At 41.3% G+C, this 20,723-nt stretch overlaps 1 protein-coding gene across 4 annotated transcripts in view; it reads right to left on the bottom strand.

Moving 5' to 3' along the window:
• CALD1 (caldesmon 1) overlaps positions 1–20,046 on the bottom strand; it is a 215,930-nt gene extending 195,884 nt beyond the window's left edge. For 3 of the 4 annotated variants that reach the window (XM_079931315.1, XM_079931313.1, XM_079931316.1), the window contains exons 1-2: positions 19,886–20,046; positions 16,055–16,154 (exon numbers count right to left, since the gene is read on the bottom strand). The gene's annotated coding sequence lies outside the window, so the exon portion shown is untranslated. Of the gene's footprint in view, positions 1–16,033; positions 16,155–19,885 lie in introns of all 4 variants that reach the window. The other variant, XM_079931314.1, reaches the window with a different exon arrangement.
• Positions 20,047–20,723: the final 677 nt, after the last annotated feature.

Raw genomic sequence — 20,723 nt, 5'->3', positions numbered from 1 at the left:
GATTCAAAGTTTTCTGGCTAAGAAAGCCAGATTCAAGTCAAGTTCTAACATCATACATTGTAAAGCAATGAGAGCAAAACAGCAACTCTGAATGAAGCAAATCAGTAAAGTGCTTGGAAAAAAGTAATCATAATAATGCTTTTTAAAGTTAAGCCTGGTATTAGCTTCATTCATCCTGCAAATGTGTATTTCGTGGCTACTATTTGTCAGACTGTGCTATCAGATGCATCCTGCATTTAAGGTTCTCACAGCCCCATGGAAAACTCAAATGTTTTTATCTTTGCACTTTTGTCCCAAGTGATCAATTTAAAGTTAAAAGATATATTTATTCATTTTAACTAATTTACTATGTATGTGGTTAAATCAAGTTAAGAGTTTTCAAGTCCTGGTGTTTCAAGCACAGTATTCAGGAAGAAAAAAACAGGTTGGCTGCTTAGCTGGGCACCAGGATCTTGTGTATAAGCATCATGTAAGATCTACCAGTTCTAACTATATATTTATAAGCGTATCTAGACAGGGGTCTTCAATGTAGGGGCTTTATAAAGATGACAAACAAATTATTGAGATTGATTGACCCTCCTTTCAGAAGTGAGAACCCCATATAATTTATAATACATAGTTTACTATAACATCAAGTTGTATACTATGAATTAAAGCCAGTATTGAGCAGATTTTTATTTTAATCTCAACTTCTCAGTTATGAATAGATAGTGATAACCCTAGTGTAGCTAAATGAATACTTTCTCCAAATATTATTTTAATCATAAGAACAGAATGCAGAGCCCCTAGGTAGACTCAGGAGTATAGGGAAAAAACAGCATATAATAAAGGTAGTATTTTAGATAAGGGGAAAGGATAACTATAAATAATTTGTTGGGACTATTGGTTATGGTTATCCGTTAGGAAGAAATAATGTTTAGGTCCCTATTTCATGCCATTTACTAATAATTTTCAGATACATTAAAGATACAAGCATAAAAAGCTATGAAAACAATCAGAGGAAATACAGGAAAATGTTTTATTACCTTTGGTAGGAAAGAGCATTTTAAACAAGACTGAGAAGGCAAACAACACAAAGGAAAAGATTGATAGATATGACTAAAAAAATAAATTTGCTATTATGAAAATAACACAAGCAATTTTAAAAGACAGGAGACAGATTAAGGATAAAATGTTTACATAATTCATCACAAACAAAAGACTAAGAACTGCCAAGTATGACTGTGTAAGCTGTACACTGCACACCACCAGGGGAAGCCATTCATGTAGACTACAATGCGAGTGGTGTCCCTGAAGTTGCCTTGATCAAAATCCATAATATTTAAAGCACTCCTTATCAATAAGGAGAAAAGATCAATAAGTCAACCAATGGAAACGTGGGCAAAGGATATGAAAAGTGAATTCATAGAAGAAGAAACACAAGTAATAGTAAACATATACAAAGATGTTAAATCTCACTTGCAGTCAAAGAAACGTAAATTGGAACAATAATGAAGCATATTTTTACCGTATCAATAATGAAAAAACATTTCACACTAATAAAGAAATACCATTTCAGATTGACAAGATTTAAAATATCATTGTTGGCTAGGACATAGTGAAACGGTATTCTCTTGCATTTCTAGTATGAATGTGAAGTATGAATGTGACAATACCCATTTAAATTAAAAATGCATATACTCTATGACTTAACAATTTTACTTCTCCTGATCTAAAGAAAGCTTCACTCACACATACAAGCTATTCATTGCAGAATTTTTTGTAATCACATAAATTAGAAACATCTCATTTGTACGCAGATAGAGTTTAATAGTTGAGTAGAATGAGATAGATCTATATACAGTGAAATCAAAGATCTCCATTATATACTGTTGGGTGAAAGAAGTAATTTTCATAGTGATACATATGGTATGATACCAGATATATAAAACACATTCTCATATACACACATTAGTCAACTTTATAATATTATGTTATATAATTGTATGTATTATATAACATATACATATGTTTTTGTATGTGAATGCACTAGAACTGTTAACCTCAGTTAACAGAGGTACTTCTGGGAGCCAACTGGGATTAGGCATGGAAGTCAATAGTGGGTTTTAGTTTACTTTTAATGTCTGAATTGTTGAAAAGGAGGATATTTGTGTTATTTTATTGACATTTTTAAAAATTTACACTTCCAACAAAGTTTGAGTAATTGCCTCATGTTCTCCAGCAAGTTGTGAGACCAACACTGAGTAAGGATATATATCAAAAATAGAAGATAGCAAATGTACTTTAGTGGGGTAACCTGAATAGATGGAGAGAAGTCAGGAGAAATTAACAGTGATGCCTTTATTGGTGGCATTTTAGCAAAGGTTATCATAATATCCTACCCAGCAACATCTGTGACTGATACTAGTGCCATGTTTGTAAATGTAAAAAGTATACTAGTAAAGAATGCAAAACAAGAACAAAAAATTAAAATAAAAAATTTACACTTCCATTCTATGCTTGTATCTTAAGACAATGGTACTATTAAAAAGTCATGAAACAAGACATGTGGCAGTACTTAAAAAATGACAGTGGCAGTTACACAAGCTAGAGTAAGCAACACTAACATTTCCTGCGCACTCCCAGATTTACCTAAAGAAGACTGTATTACCTGTCATTCATTTTTCTTCCCCTCTTCCCTTTACAATGTTCCTCCTTACCACATCTCAGGCCCTCACTCAGGAACCTGGCTCCTGGCCACCTGGAGTTCCCGCTCCCTTTGTTGTGACTTTCCTGGCCAGGATTCAAATCCAAGCTGGTCTGATTCACAATTGCACCACTGATGTCTCCTACAACAAGAAGACTACTATCTACATGGATAGGCTTGACCTCATCCCATCCCATCCCACAGAAGTCACAGGCTGAACAAATTTATTCAGGACTTAATACCTGTGGAGAGGTCCCAGCCTCCTGCCCCAACTGAGAAAGCTGAGTCGGACGCCTGCCTCAAGTCAGTGCAGCTAGAGCAGCTTGCAAAGGCAGCTGGGAAATCAGGAGGCTAGAGTTTGCAATAGAGGGGATAAGCACTCAGAAGGAAAATACACATTTCTAGAGTCAGAACAGGCTGGGGAGAGACTAGCAGGCACTTGGCAGTTAGAAGCATGAAATTAGAGGCTATAGATTCAAGACAATTTATAGTCAGGGGCTAATGCTACAAGGCTGGAGAATAAAGAGTGTGAGAGGAAACAAGGCAGCAACAATGGGGAAGAGCCTCCCACTATGACCCTAGTTCACATCGTTGCCAATGGACCATGCCATAGCTCTCATGAGGCAGGAGGCCTCTGGGCAGTTGACCTGAGCCAATGCTTCTCACCTGGTTTGCTTTAAAAAAAAAAAAAAAAAAAAAAAATCTAGCAATGCCTGGGCTGCATTAACATTTCTTGGGTAGAGTCAGACATCAGCAGTTTTCAAATCTCTCCAGGTGATTCTGCAGGACTGAAATGCATTGCCCAGGCCCTACAAACTTGGAGTGGGTAATTGGTGGCATCTGGCACAGGTGGGGGTGGAGATTCCTGGGAATCCATTCCCTACAGAACAATTATTTCATTACTTTAGTAAATGAGATGATATACCCATTTTTTGCATTAAGATGCCTTCTCTCATTATTTTCTCACATGAGAGTTCAGGCCCAAGGTTCATAACATCATCATAATTTCAAGATCCTAAGACTAAAAGTCCCCTTTTCAGAGCTGAGGCTACTCTGGACACAGTCCACACCCAACCCCAGCCTCCAACAGAGTTTGCATCATGGACTCAACATAACATTCCATTCTTTATTTTCTCTCTGAAAATAATATATTCAAGATTGCAAAGTGTATTTTTGATGATTGGTGTGAAGGTTGGATTTATAGTCCAGTCTTACATGTCAGGCTCAAAACTTATTGGCAGAAACGTAAGTTGCATAATTACTCGGCAGCAGTTACACATACTTGACACATTTATTTCTAGAGCCTGAACTCTGTACATGCATGGACACATATGAAATTCTCCACTCCTGATGCCTCTTCTCTGGCTCTTGGAAGTAGATTTATGAAGGTATCACTGTACAATATATAGTTTTACTTTTATAATTTGGATGGTTTGTGGTAGCCAAGAGAAGTAACTAAACCATTTTATATGCTGAAGTAATAATTTATTCCTTTGAGAGTTTGGGGCTGGATGTACAAATACAAACACAAAATGAAAAATAAATTAACATGGAAATTATTTGGTTGTTTTGACAAGATAACAGATTTCTTTGGCATTATGCAGATAGACTCATTTTCTGACAGTCTCAAGATGCCCTACTTAACCTGTATGAAATAAGCATTCTGTCCAAGTTGAATACCTAAGATGGATCACCAAGTTCTTGAAATCTACTTCCTTAAGCTCTCAGGTCTGCTCTCATGATTCCTCTGCCACTTGAAGATTCCTATTAACTTGCTCCTGGAAATCTCCTCCCGGCACATCTTAAGTTTAAAATGCTGCATAAATGACATTAACTGAAAAGAAACTACGAGGCCTTGGACAAGGAATCAAAGGACTCTATAGCATAGATCAGGAGTCCTCAACCCCTGGGCCGTGGGCCATTACTGGTCTGCGGCCTGCTAGGAACCGGGCTGCACAGCAGTAGGTGAGCAGGAGGCAAACACGCGAAGCTTCATCTGCCGCTCCCTATCGCTCCCCATTGCTCCCCATTTCTCGAATTACTGCCTGAACCATCCCCCCACCACCATGGAAAAATTGTCTTCCACAAAACTGGTCCCTGGTGCCAAAAAGGTTGGGGACCGCTGGCTTAGATGATGGGCTTATAGTTTTCTCTACCAACAGTAAAGGCTTGGAATAGAAAGGAAGATGTGGAAGTTGAATGTCCCAATAAAGAGAAGATAACGAGAAATGAGATTTAAAAGACAAAACTATGGCCTTAGGTACTGGAATGAATGATGGATTCTTGGCCAGGGAAGTATATATAACCGGAGTCTGACCTGATTGAAAAACTAAATTAAATAAAGAAGGAGAGGGAGAGTCGCCTTGATAAGCCTATGAAAGTGGTACCTATCGAGGACAACAAGGATAAGATGAGAAGATGAATAAGAGTATGGGACTTGGTGTTTTGTACCCCCAAAATATTAGAGAGCAAATGGAAGAAGGAAAGAATAACTCATAGCCTCACATCTTTATACTAATAATATCTGTCACTGATTATTTACTATCTTCATATCACTATTAAACTTAGGAACAATCCTATAAAGTAAGTACCATTATTACTTCCATTCTACAGATGGAGAAAATAAAGCTTATAGGAGCTAAACTTATACACGCTTAAGAAGCCATGTTCACAAGGACATGCACAGCTGGTTCTTGTGGGAAAAGAAGGATTTAGACATGGGCAATCTGGTCGAGAGCCCACACTACATCATACTGTCTCCCTAACCTGCCAAGTGTCTAGTGTAAGCAAAGTGAGCTTGAGATTATACCATACTGTGATTTTTGAGACATGGTGGAAAGAGATTCCATATTGAAACGCACTGATGGAAGAGCAAGTCCTATTCCTGAACAATAGGCCTCTAATAAGGGGAGACTGAATGATACTATATGTCAAGGAGCTATTCACATGAATAACCTATGAATGGAAACACTGCAGAGTGAGGATGAGTTAGAGAAGAAAAGATATGGCTTGTTTTGGAACAGAAGGAGAAAATTAATTACACATTTCTGACAGATAAAACTAGTATAGCAGTGGGAATTCCCTGGTGGATCAGTGGTTAGGACTCTGTGCTTTCACAGCCGAGGGCCTGGTTTCAATCCCTGGTTGGGGAACTTGGGGAACTAAGATCCCCCAAGCATGCCATGTGGAAAAAAAAAAAAAAGAAGAACTAGTAGTATAGGAGTGAGATCTAGAATTGATCACTGAATATATATTATGTATGGTGGTAGACCCATCCTTGACTTGTCTTCACCTTTCAGAAGAAAGTGGAAGTAATTTTTTTGTTGTTTTTTTACTTTTAATTGCTAGGAGTAAAAGAATAAGCAATAATCAAGCATATGCCTTAGACGTTAGGAAGATAGAATTTTTTTAAGTCTAGGGAAGAAAGGCATGGTTCTCCCTTCCAAGAAAAGGTACTTGGAAAGGCTTCAAATATGATTCCAGAGTAATTAATAATACATGATTATAATAGGAAAGAACCAGGTGTTTTCCCGAGGATCTATGAGGAGAGTGTGCTAGTTATTAAGGTGCTACCTCTCAACTCCAGATCCACCCTCCTCTATTCTGCTTTGTGATGCTGGGACTCTGCACAGCACATTTCTGCTTTGACAGCAGGTGCCCTGTTGGACTCTGCCAATAGGGGGCACCACAGGGAGACTACAGGGCTGAACGGTGGAAGGGAAGGGTGTTGCCTGTTCCTGTATGCTAGCAGGTCTTTAGGTCACCCCAGCAGTGTTGTGTCACCCCAGCAATAGCAGTTTCTTCCTGAAGCGGCAGTTGAATCTAATTTGCAGTTTCTCCAAACACTCACCATATCAACCCTCCACCCAGTCCCCCCAAGACATCTGATCCGTACTTCCTCCTCAGAAACCTAGATTTCCTGAGGCCTCCTCTCCTCCAAGTTCAGAGATACCAACACCAGCCAAGCAGCCTCTTCTCCTCAGAAATCTGAATTTCATCTCTGTGGAAGCCCTCCCTTTAGTTTCCAAATTTTAATAACCCAACCTCCTCTTTGTTCTTTCTATTTTAGGAGTTCTTCCTGCTGTTGCTTCTTCCCTGATACCTTATTTACCCTTTTAGTTATTTTGCTAACAACTCTATTTCTCATTAACAGGCTTTAAAAATATATTAAATTCTCTTTGTTCAAATAACTAGTAGGGGTTTTGTCCCCTGCATGGACCCTAACTGGTAGAGAAAGCATTGGGAATATCAAAGCCCTGAGTGAGCAGAAAATAGCAAAAAATATTCACGGCAACCAGTGGGGTTTTTAAAAGGAATTTCCTGATCAAGAGGAAGATCAAAGGAAGGCCAGATGTTTGGAGAGGATGGTAAAGTGGTTGGTGTCATTTTATTGGAGGATTTAGAACTTAGGCTGGATCATCAATGGGCAGAAATGTGCCAGAGGAAGTCATCAATCGGAGAAGTGTTCACTCAGAGGACTGTTGGTCTCAGGATTCTGAGAGGCAGTACCCATCCCGACCCAGAGTTCCCAGTGTTCTCACATTATCAGAACAGTTCCTCAGGGTTTCTGAAGGGATCATTCTCTATTTCTTCCTCTTACTTTTCTAGTTCTGGGAGACCTGGACCTATTGGTTCCCTTCTAGAGTGCTATTCTTTACTATGAATTGCGTTCCCTAAAGAGGTCCGAGAATCTGCTCTTTCTGTGAGATCAAGAACTTCTTTGGTCTAACCCTGAGCTCTAGAAATTTATGTGTTCTCTGAATTAAACTGCAGAAATGTTACCCACTCTTGCACCTCAGAAATCTGTGTATTTCCTCGGCACTACTCAAACTTCTGCTGTCTTCTGGAACTTTGAAAAGCAACCCCTCTGGGGTTGGCTAAACAGAAGCCCCTTCATAAAGCTAGAATGACCACCTAGGTCCCTGGCTGTGGGTGCATCATGCCCTTCTGCATACAGAAACCCCCTGAGGCTAGATCCACCCCACATCTACCCGTTATCTCACTCTTTTGTCCCTGTCCTTGAAAGTCCCACTCCTTGCTCTGCACTCTTGTGTCACTTCCATGGTTGGTGCCAGGGCTGACAGGCATTTCTCTGTATTTGTGAAGAAAAATAAACAAGCCTATTTTTTCATTTCTCTGGCCTCATCAGACTAATCTCCGATTCCTCAGATATTATTCATCAATAGCTTCTTCCTTCCCCAAAATCCAAATATACAGAACCTAAGCTCTGAGCCCCAAAAGTACCATTGCTAGAGATTCCAGCCCAGTTAGGCTCTTCGCACGGACTGCCCACAGAATCTCTCCAGTCATCCCAAACTAAGAGCAGTTACTTCATCAAATCCACACAACCATGACAGATAACACTATGTTACAAACTGAAAAATAAATTCCACCATCACCACACCAAAAGGCTTCCCAAGTCTCCCAAAACTCTTGGACACTGAGAAAAAGGACAGAAATTATCTTACCTACTTTCTTTTTTTCTTCATATAATTCTACCACTTGCTCCTCATCTTCTCATTACTTACATATTAAGAACACATCACACCAGGTATTGTATAGAACAATTAGGAGATGGAAGGCACTAGGACACTAATAGGAGACAGTATATTTAAAAGTGCTGGGCTTCCCTGGTGGCACAGTGGTTAGGAACCCGCCTGCCAATGCAGGGGACACGGGTTTGAGCCCTGGTCCGGGAAGATCCCACATGCCACGGAGCAACTAAGCCCGTGCGCCACAACTACTGAGCCTGTGCTCTAGAGCCCGCGACCCACAACTACTGAGCCCGCGTGCCACAACTACGGAGCCCGTGTGCCACAACTACTAAAGCCCGAGCGCCTGGAGACTGTGCTCCGCAACAGAAGCCAACTAATGAGAAGCCCGCGCACCGCAACGAAGAGTAGCCCCCGCTCGCCGCAACTAGAGAAAGCCGGCGCGCAGCAACAAAGACCCAACGTAGCCAGAAATAAAAATTAATTAATTAAAAAAATTTAAAAAGTGCTATTTTAAGGAATGGCAAAGCAACACCCCACCCCACCCCACCCCTTTTTAAAAAAATATAATCAGGGAAAATTTATCAGAGAAGATAGGTCTGAGGAGTGAAAGCTAAGTGGCAATTGCCCCTTGGAATTTAGCTTAAGTTCACGATTCATGCATATGTTTTGATTTAAAATAATTACCCTTTGTTCAGCTTAACTCTGAACTCCCAAATCTTTCTGCTTTCAATTCTTCAAGTAAGGCACCCCTGAGTACAGTGTGAGGGAGTCAGTTTAATCCAGACTTCTTGAAAACAGCTTGGTATTTTCGACTAAATCCAGTAGCAGAATGCGGGCCTAACGGCCCCCCCCAATTTCTCCCACCCAGATATTTTTCCTTTTTGTCCAGCAAAGTGTCATCTGTTCCCAAGGAAGGAAGAAAGAAAAAGAAAAATGTTTACTTAAACTATTACACTCTAAACTGCTCAACTGATTCTGACCCAATTTAAGATGCTTGATACTGAGTTAGAGAAAATAAGGGAAGTATTTATTTGAAACTTAGAAAGTGGAGATTTGACTTTCTTTATTCTCACTTGTAAGAATATTTAGGTTGCAGCTGTGTTACTGCTATGCAGTAGAGCTGGCTTTGGATGCATTTATTTTATTGCTAAACACACACTTACTGTGTGCCTTTTAAGTACGAGGTACTGTGCTAAATAGTGTGAAGACACAAAGTATGATGCAGATCTTCCTTGACTTACCACGGGGTTACGTCCAGATATCATAAGTTGAAAATGTGTTTAATACACCTAACCTACCAAACAGCCTATGTTAAATGCGCTCAGAACACTTACATTAACTTACAGTTGGGCAAAATCATCTAACATAAAGCCTATTTTATAATAAGGTGTTGAATATCTCATGTAATTTATTGAATACTGTACTGAGAGTGAAAAACAGAATGGTTGTGTGGGTACAGAATGGTTGAGAATGTATCCATTGTTTACTCTCATAATCGCATGGCTGACTGGGAGCTGTGCTCGCTGCCACTGCCCAGCATCAGGAAAGAGTACTGGACCGTATATCACTAGCCCGGGAAAAGTTCAAAATTCAAAATTCAACGTATGGTTTCTACTGAATGCGTGTTGCTTCCACTTCCGTAAAGTCGAAAAATCCCAAGTTGAACCATCATAAGTCAGGGACTCTCTATATATCAGAGATCTTGCCTTCCAGGAGCTTACAAATCAGATGAGATAAGCAGAAGGGATAAGATGTGAACATACATTGCTATGATGTGGCACAATGAAACAAGTGCCATGAAGAGGTGCAATTAAAGTTCTGCGAGGGTCCAGAGAAAGGCGAGTCACTTCTTTTCTCCAAGGAAGTCTTCCTGGAGGAAGAGGCATTTCAACTGCCCTTTCAAGAGCAAAGAGAGAAGGGCCTTCCAAGGCTTAGGAAGGGCGGGAACTGAGGGGCTTGTCAGGGGAAGGAAGGGGCTTCTCTGGGGAAATGAAGTGATAATGACCAGGAAGATGCAGAGATAACGTCTTCTGAAGAATCTTGTTCTGGCAAGCTTACTGGGATTGGCTCACTTTGATTTTGCCTAATTTCAGAGTAATTCAGTCAGTGTCTGCATATACAGGTGAACTTCCTGTGCTTTCAATATCTCCAGAATTTCTTATAAAAAATTATGCAATCAGTCTTGCTCTCTCCCTCTCATACCTCCCCATCCCTGAATACAAATATTTCCTGATAGAAGAGAATAGAATAAATACTTAAAGCCAACTCTAAAGAGGCAAGGCCTCTAATTTTCTCCATTAAATAACTGACCTGAACTCTGAGCTACACACTCATTCTCATCAGAAACATCTGGAGGTCCCTGGTCTTGCTTCCTGGGAATGAGGTCAAAAGATTTTGGGCCTGAGAGCAGCTTGATACTTCTTCAGCACTTCCCTTTGCCTAAAAGTGGCAGTTTTGGGTAACACCACCCTTGTCTGCTTTAATAAAAATACTTCTCATTGCTATGAAGTATAATGAACTGCTGCTAGAGAAAAAGTTTCCCATGGGCCAAGGGCTTAACCATGGGGCTTTGTTCTTTCATCTTTCTGTCTTGATCTTCCCCTTGTTAAAAGATAAACTGCGGCATATCACATTTTTAAGAGTTTATTTGAGCAAAAATCGATTTGAATTGGGCAGCACCAAACCAGATGTGGTTAGGAGTGCTTCACCACTTATAGAAGCTTGGGTAGAGACTTGATAGAGAAAAGGCAGAAGCAGAGCAAGGAAATTATCTGACTGGCTATAGTAGTTGCCTTATTTGGGAAAGTTTACTTGGTTATTTGTGATGGCCTCTCCTTACATTTGATTTCTTAACCTTGAGGTGTCTACAGGTTTAGGTTTGGGTTTGCTTAGGTTTGGGTGAGGTTAGGCTACTAAGGCACTAAAGCCACCTTAGTCTAACAGACTTCTTGTTTAATTAACTTCCTCAGACATGGGTGCTGCAGGAAAAGAGGGGCCCGTTGTTTTCTAGACCTTAAAATATCCTACTGCTTTTTAAAATGATAGCAAACAACTGATCTGATTGGCTATTTTTCATTAAATTTATTAGAGGACTGTAAGCAGATAAGGAAGGGTCCCCAGAGAAAGAAAACCAGGCATAGCTTTCTTGACATAAGTGAAGCCATTTTTGGCCTAAGCCATTTTGTGATCCAAGCCTGGCCATGCCCTTGAACAAGTCTCAGTAATTAATGATCTCAAGGGAACAAAAGAATGCAGAAACAAAGACTGTTAAGGCAAGAGAGGTAACACTAGAAAAGATACTATATCACGTTTAAAGACTCCCAGCTCTGTTTCAGTGGTAAAGACTAGCCTGAAGCACTCAACCACCAGATCAACTGCAACCTAAGGGATGATGGTGTTGACCTTTTCGGACCCTCCTGACTTCAATCAGCTAAAGCTTGGACTCTGCCTGCTACCCAAGCCTTTTCATGAATATGCGTGTACCCTTAGCTTAAACTTCCCCAGTTTTGCTATTCGGGGAAACACAGCTTTAGGAAAGATCCCTGGTGTTCTTCTTACTTGCTGCAGGTAATAAGAAATCCTTTCTTCTCCCGATTTTTGGCTTGGTTGTGTCTTTTGGCTCGACACCCACCAAGAAGTTGAGCCCAGTTTTCAGGTAACAGGACTGCACTGAGGAAATTAACCAACTGCTTGAGGATCATATAAACACTCAGTTTATGGGTGTTCATTCTTCTGCCCAAGGGAACAGTGATTTCTGCCATGCCACAGCATAAGTAAATCAGATTTGAATCCTATATTTGTGAGGTGCTGTATGACTAAAGTCATGCAAATCTCAAAAGGTGAATTCAACAAAAGGTAAGCAGAAGTTAGGCTACAGCACTGTTGCAGATTACATTAGGATGCAGATATTTTAATAACCATTAGAGCTTTCTGATCAGTTCCCAGTTAATATTTTCCAGCCCATGCTTGTTGCTTGTTCATTGATAAAACGCTGACTTGAGTGATTGCACAAGCACAGAACATGTCCTTTTGGAAAGAGATGAACAACAAAACAATAAAATCATTTTACCAGGCATCAGAGAAAAGAAGTTAAGTATTTGCTGAGATCTCAGGGAGGGAAATGAACTCCAATCCTCACTCCTCTTAGATTTGCACAGGATTGTCAAGAGTTGAAGAACTTCAAAGTATAACAAACTGTGGCTCAATTTTAGAAATATGAAGCATTTGGAGTAGCTAATTTGGCCAAATATTTATGTTTTGGTGCATAGTTGAACAGCTTATCAGACCTTCAGGAATTCTCTGTTTTTCATTTTTGTGCTTTTATTTCCTCTCCTATCTCCTCCTCCACTCACTAGAAGAAAAACACCCTTGGGCAATGAAAGTTAGAGATGCTTCTCCATAGAGGCGCCAAGCCAGGGCCTAGGGGGCTGATCCCCAAGCCACTGCCAACTGCAGTCCAAGCAGTAATTTTCCTTCCCCCCGACTCTCTTCTTGGAAGTCCTGGAAAATGTAGAAGTCTCTAAGGCCTTCTAGGAGAGAAAAAGAAACCTTTCCCCTGATGAGCATTCCAACTCTCCTTGAAAGATCTTTTATTGACAGGACTTTAAAAGGCTGCTGCAGAGGGGCTGGCCTTTGTGTCTGCACCAACAGGCAGAGGTAAGGCAGGAGAGTTCCCAGGAACTTCCAGGGCTGAAGGACCAAAGACTTTGCCTCTCTTTTCACTACCAATACTCCTTACCCTTCGCTACCTGGGTCCACAGTTTCTCTTCAGTCCTAACCTTAAAGAAGACTGCTCATTTACAAGGAAGAAGAGTAGGTGATACAGAATTTCTAACCCTCCGTGGACACGGGCGAGAGAGGCATTTGGATAACCTCTGCTGGAAATTATGCTGACATGGTGGATATTTGTAAGAAGGGATAGAGGAACCACTATCTTCCTTCAGCTCCAGCTGACGTCTGCTTTCAGGGAGGCCTGCAGTGACAAGTGCTGCATTTCCTATTAGCTTCTTCACCTCCCAGCCCTGGGGGCTGCTGAACCACACCAGAGATCCCAGGTGGCTCCAGACCAGCCCCTGCTAGCAGAGCCCTACAGCTCCCAGGCTCCACCGCCCACGCTGATCGGAGCACATTCCAGGACATTCCACAGCTGGGAGGCTGGGAGCCTGGGATGTCTGGAACCCACAGGCGGAAGGTGTCCCAGCATGCGTCCCCTCGCCAACCACACTTGCCCAAAGATCCCAAAGCACCTTCCAAGGGTGATCTCATGTTCTAACAGGTGTTTATTTCAAAATGTTCATCCCTATGATGGCGATGACTCTCTTTTGCATGAATGTCACTTTGATTTTTTCACATAACCTATCTCATGGTAAGAACATCATATTGGAAACCAAGAGCTCAACTACTAATTAGATATGGAAAACCCTTTCCACCAACACACAGGGCTGTGACATTTAACAATGAGGAAGAATGACCCCTCCAATTCCAACCTTTGAAAGAAGAATAGGTAATGTGGGGCCCAGACATATTTCACACGTATTATCGTGTGTGTGTGTGTGTGTGTGTGTGTGTGTGTGTGTGCGCGTATCTCCTAGTGCTAGTGTTGATGCAGTCTTCAGGACTTCCATTTCCTTATCTATGAGATGGAGATAACACCTGCTTTACAAAGTTCTTATGATTTTGTGGTATTGCCTGGCACATAATAGATAGTAAGTGTTTGTTGATAAATACATGGATGGATGAACAAATGTAGTCTTTCTGGGCTTGCTTCCTTAAACTTGTCATGGTTAATTTACAAAGCAATTTGTAGGATTAAATAACATCAAGTGTTCTCAAGATGCTTTTGACACCTGAAACTAATGTAATGTTGTATGTCAGTTATACCTCAATAAGAATAAAATGGTTTTGAAAACTAAAAATATATAGATTATTATTCATGAGACTACTAGAATAGGTTTCCAGGTATATCAAAACCTCATGAATGGACTTCCCTGGTGGCACAGTGGTTAAGAATCTGCCTGCAAATGCAGGGGACACGGGTTCGAGCCCTGGTCCGGAAGATTCCACATGCCATGGAGCAACTAAGCCCGTATGCCACAACTTCTGAGCCTGTGCTCTAGAGCCCGGGTGCCACAACTACTGAAGCCCGTGTCCCGAGAGCCTGTGCTCCACAACAAGAGAAGCCACCGCGATGAGAAGCCCACGCACCACAATGAAGAGTAGGCCCCGCTCGCCGCAACTAGAGAAAGTCCATGCACAGCAACGAAGACCCAACGCAGCCAAAAATTAATTAATTAATTTTTAAAAAAACCAACCTCATGAGTGTATTTCTCTTCTTATTTGCAGTGGGCACTAGACAAATTCCCAGTAGTTATCAGAGAAGAGCTCTGCCCCTCTTGGTTCTTTCTACAACTTGGTTTCTATGTACCACTCTCCTCTCTCTCATTAAAATTATTGATCATGAGTGCTTAAGGTTGGAGAGTCTCAGAGCTTGATCAGATAGATAGCATATGGGTGAAGAGTAGCAGTCCTGGAGTCAAATTGCCTGAAATTGTGCCCTGATTGCATCATTTACTAAGGAACTTAACCCTACTATATCTTAGTTCATCCACAAAGGGGAGTCACTAGTAGGATCCATTTCATAGGGCTGCCATGAAGGTTGAATAAGATAATATATGTAAAACATTTAGAGAAATGCCTTGCACATGGGAAAAACTCAATCAATGTTACCTGTAACCATTGTTGGTGCTATAATTATTAAGATCCCTTTGTTAATGGAGCTTGTCTAGTGCATGAGACAGACTATAGTGCAAAGCTGGAGAAATGACACAAGCACTAAATAGGTCACCAGTGGTATGCTATGGGTGCAGAGGCAGGAGACATCTTTATCCACCATCCTCATCACCTCCTCCATGGAATCTCTAGTTTGTCACTGTTCCAACATACACAGAGTTTTAAAATTATAATTAAAAATAATACCCCAGATTTCATCTGAGGAGCACAGAGCCTAATGTGTCTCATGATGGTCACACAATTCTTCCATTAAAGCAGTTCAGTTTGTGAAGCCATATCACACTGTTGGCTCAAACTGAGCTTTTGGTTAAGTAAGACCCCCAGAGCCTTTTTACACCAACTGCTGCCAAGTTACATGTTCTCCATCCTGTATTCTTATAATTCATTTTTGGACCTAAAAACAAGACCTTGCATTTATCCTTATTACATTTCATGTTGCTGGTTTTGGCTCAGCACTGCAGCACATCAAGATAATGAATCTTGATTCTGTCAACTATCTTATGTCTTATTTCTATCCCCTCCAGACTTGTGTCACTAGCACATTTGACCAGCATACCTACTACATCCTCATGCAAGACACTGATAAAAATGCCGACCAAAACAAGGCTAAGAGAATAGCCCAATATTTCAATTGCAGAACCCTCTGCATACTTAAATGTGTCCACTAATCACTTGGGGTATGACTGATTAAGCAGCTTTGAACTCATTGAGTGGTATCCCTATTTCACCATTTTATTCAAAATGCCTTGTTGATATCAAGACACACTGGGTCTACAATATTGTTGAATATCATTTTAAACTTCCCTGAAGTGCTGCTATCTCCTTTGAATTTGATGAGAATAATCATGTCTATATCCAGATTATCAAAAAAGAACATGGAGATATAGTTTAATAGATTAAGAATAAATTTATGCCATTTAATTATCACTCTTGTAGTCCCATTTTAGGCTTTAATTTGAAGGGTGCATTTGTTAGGGTATGCTATCTACTGTAAACAAAACAAAACAAAAATGTCTCCCAAATCCCAGTGACTTAAGACAATAGAAATTTATCTCTCACTCACAAGAAGTCATACTAAGTGTACCTGGTTAACAGGCTGCTTTCCATGTGTCATTCAGGAACTGTTTCTTCCATCTTATGGCTTCACCCTTTTCTTGGTCTTTGGAGTCCTCTGCATTCAGCAGCTAATGGAGAAAAAGGAGAGATGATGACAGGTGCCGTGTTTCTGTGGTCCAGGCTGGGAAGTAGTGCACATACCCTCTGCATATATCACTGGTTAGAATTCAGTCACATGACCACCTCTACCTGCATGGGAAGTTGGGAAATGCAGTCTAACTATGTGCCCACCAAAAAGAGGAAATGAGTGAGATGAACAGTAAATCCAACTCTAAAACAGACAGCAAACATAATTTAGGTGGGACCCATATATTATTCCAGACCAAGTATGGGGCTAAACCTGCCAGTAGAGGAGTTTGATGAATCAAGAGTCATAAGAACTGGGTTCTAATACCAAGTCTACCATTTATTGGGTAAATATAGACTTGGACAAGACACAGAACTGTAAGATTTCTGGGTCCATGAGAGCACAGTCTTAGCTCATTTTATCCATTGCTGTACCGCCACCCCTAGCCCAGTGCCTAGCATGTAGTTGGTGCAATAAAGATTTGTTCAATTGTTGAGTGAATTAATGAGTAACCTTTCTGGACTCTTTTCCTTATTTCTAAATTTGCTCTACCTACCTGATAGGTTTTCATAAAGAACAAATGTACTGTAGCTGTAAACATGCTTTAAAAACTAAGACACTGTAAAAATATAGAGTATAACTATTACTCATATTAAGACTGCCATTTGTGTCATATTCCATGGACTGACCTTCTCTGCATTGTTTTCTCTTATTGTACATGGTAGAAAGTAGACAAGCTCAAAAAACCATTTAAGCTAAAGCTCTGCCCACTTACATTTCTCCTATGACTTGAAGTCCAATCACCAATGTCCCTTCTCTAATTAAATTTAAGAAGGAGGCATTGAATTCCTGTTGGTCAGGACATGTGCTAAGATTTGGGGTAACACAAGGACTAATACAACCCATACTAAAATAGATAAAAACACCAGTCCTATAGTTGGGGATCCATCTGACAGTTGTATATACCAGAGAGTACTTGCCTAATTACTAAGAATGTTCAACAGAGAAAAATGAAAAACTTCACTGAAATCAGTAGAAATTATATTTAATTGGAGGCCAGATTACAGATGATCTTATATGCAAGGACAAGGAAATTAAACTTTATGCAACAGGTCTCATGAAGGCCATTGACTGTTGTTAAGCCGGGAAATCAGATGGTCAAAGTGGTGTTTTAGAAAGTTGCATCTGAGAGATGGTATCTTACACCACTTGGAGGGAAATGCATTAGAGGGCAACTGCATCAATCTTAGCATGAGGACTTAAGAGTATGGGAAAGAAATAATGAAGCATAGATGAAAGGACTTCTGATTATGATAATATGGCAGGCTAACATAACTTGAAAACTCTTCCTTCAGGTATACATAGGATTTCAGGATAAAATATAACAAAAACAATTTTAAAAGCAAACTTAAGATCATAGGAAAGAAGGGGAAATCACAGAGGAGGAAGAATAAAACCAAATAAGTTAGCATATGAACTGATGCTCCATTTGCCCTCAGAATTGGAGTCACAAATCTTCATAACCCTTGGAACTTGGGTCTTAATGACCACAGGAGATAAACCTGCACAAGATGGGGTGGAAATGAGACTCTCGCAGGAAGCCAAGACCCTTGTAGACCTGAACCATCCGGGAGAATACTGACCAGAAAAAAAATTCCTAACCAGGACAGCAAGATACATGAAACTTCATTTGTCTCCCTTTGTGGAAAAAAAGTCCTTCCTGAGAATTTGAAACCCTGGACTTGGTCTACACATGAATTTGTTTTTTTAAATTGCCCTACTGGAATGGCCCAGAAACTTCCAAGTCAAGAAATTAATGTAAAAACTGGTCCCTGACTAGTAATATTTTGGGAGTGTCTGGCAAAAGCAATTACAAAAACACTCTAGAGAAACATTCCACAATCCAGAATACAGGTAGTTTAACAAAAATAAGCAATCCCCACACGAGATGAGCTCACAATAAAAGAAATTACAAGACACTGGAGGGACAAATCCGTCATGGGCAAGAGTCAATAGAAATTACAGACAACAGAATTCACCTCCATCACCTCCCACTTCCCAAGGAACTGAGCTACTAAAACAACAATCTGAAAGAGAATATAAAATAAGCCTGTTTAGAATGATTATAGACATTACAAAAGGAAAGAAATCTATGGAAGAAAGAAAGAAAGAAGGAAAGAAAGGCAGGAAGGCAGGAAGGAAGGAAGGGAGGGAGGGAGGGAGGGAGGAAGGAAGGAAAAAAAGGCAGGTTTAAAGAATCAAGTAGAAAGTCTAGAAACAAAATACATAGTTATTGAAATTAAAAACTCAATGAATGGACAGTAGATTAGACATACCTTAAGAAGAATTACTAAACAAGAAGACCAAGCTAAAGCAACGTACCGGAAATCAGCCCAGGGAAATAATGAGATACAAAATTTGGAAGGGAAGTTAAGATAGAAAAGGTAGCAAACATGAGAAAGTTCAATTAAGTCTAAAAGGATTTCTAGAAAAGAAGAGAGAATGGAGCCAAGGTAACACTGGAAAAGGTAATAGTGAGAATTTTCTAATTTGATAAAAAACATGAATCCTCACAGTGAAGCAGCACATATAACAATTTGCCAAGGACGTCATCTTCGTGATGTACCCTACCTACCATCAAGCGCCATCAGTGAGTGTTCTCTGGGGACTGAAGGCCATCTGGACAGAGCTGTCATTAGCCAAATCAGATGGCCTTGGCCGGAGGACGTATTGTTTAACTTTGCTGTTTGAGGAATGGATAGCGGCACTCATTTTGCCTCCCTGTATGAAACACATGATTTCTCTTTGAAGTGTCTGAGACATAAAGGGAAAGGGAGGGGGGCTTCCCTGGTGGCGCAGTGGTTGAGAGTCCGCCTGCCGATGCAGGGGACACGGGCTCGTGCCCCGGTCCGGGAAGATCCCACGTGCCGCAGAGCAGCTGGGCCCGTGAGCCATGGCCGCTGAGCCTGCGCGTCCGGAGCCTGTGCTCCGCAACGGTAAAGGCCACAACAGTGAGAGGCCCACGTACCGCAAAAAAAAAAAAAAAAAAAAAGGGAAGGGTGGGGTCTTGCTGCTCAGAACCTCCACTTTCCAGGATCAGTCTGGGAGCGTGTAGCACGCGGGGCAGCCCAAGGGGAGTGGACAGAAGCGGGGTGCAATTTTCTGTAGCTCTACACTCTCACGTACATATGTATACGTACAATGAGGTGGGGGGGTTGAATTTTTTTTTATACAGCAGGTTCTTATTCGTTATCTATTTTATACATATTAGTGTATATATGTCAATCCCAATCTCCCAATTCAATTTTAAATACATAAATGTGCTGTCCTCTTTGCTGGAGCACATCCTAAACTGGAATTTGAGATTCTTTTCACTGGCTTTCACTGATCTTACACCTCCATTAAGAGATTTTTGGACTTCGTCCTATCTGTTCAGATATACTTCAGTTATTATTCTCTGCATTTAAGGGAGACGTTTGGTTTGGGTTTTTGATGTTGGTGGTGACGGTTTTTAAAGCAGAAAGTGACCTCTGCCTTCACTCCTTTTCCTTTAACAGGCACGTCAAGGAGAAGGATTTACGTTACCATTTCCCATGGCAGGCACCACCATATGCAGGAAGAATCAAGGGCCAAAACCCCCTGAAAAGGGACTTTTTTAAAGTACTATCACCGACACACCCCATTAACAATTCCCCGGTAAGTAAAAATAGAATCTTTGTAATAGAGTCTGACCGTTTTTTTTCCTTTCTTTTCCTTTGAGCTTTGTCTAGCTTCACTTGCTCATAGGATGCCTCGTACAGAGACCTCACACCCGGCACTTCAGACCAGAACTCCCAGTGCAAAATGACCGCCCGGACACCTCAGCTCACGGGCCGTTGGCCGAAGCTCTGCTGCTCGACACTGCAATTCAAGATGGCGGCGACGGGGGCGGCGGGCTGTGTGCAGAGACGCTGCACAGGCGCTGCAATCTGGAGGTGAGCAGTGCAGCTGCGCCAGCCCCTGAGAGCTCCACCCCTCCCCCGGCTCGCGAGATCCCTGTAAAGCGGCCCCGCCCACAGCCTGTCCCGAGAGTGTGCGCTCTAGAGCGTGAGCTCACACCTCTCCATTCTTTGATCAAAGAAGAAAGCATTTCTGGGTTTCCCTGGTGGCGCAGTGGTTGAGAGTCCGCCTGCCAATGTAAGAGACACGCGTTCGCGCCCCAGTCTGTGAAGATCCCACATGCCGCAGAGCGGCTAGGCCCGTGAGCCGTAGCCACTGAGCCTGGGCGTCTGGAGCCTGCGCTCCGCGGCGGGAGAGCGAGAGGCCCGCGTACCGCGAAAAAAAAAAAAAAGAATAAAGCTTTCCTTTGCTTCTGAACCGAACTCTGCCTCGTTCTATTGGCTCCGAGGACACAGGACAGGAGGACCCTTGTTGGGGCTCAACCTGAAAGTGTCGGTAACAGTATGACACCACATCTGGTCATTCCTCTCCATTCTGGGGTTTTGAGTATGAGTAGCTCTTGTAGTCTCAGTGTTCTGCTGGATTTTTTTTTTCCTTTTAGTGGTACTGTCATGAGTTTCCCAGATGGCAC

The sequence above is a fragment of the Stenella coeruleoalba genome (assembly GCF_951394435.1).
Source record: "Stenella coeruleoalba genome assembly, chromosome: 9".
Taxonomy (NCBI): domain Eukaryota; kingdom Metazoa; phylum Chordata; class Mammalia; order Artiodactyla; family Delphinidae; genus Stenella; species Stenella coeruleoalba.
The sequence above is the reverse complement of the archived record's forward strand: the minus strand, read 5'-3'. Positions and strand labels throughout refer to the sequence as shown.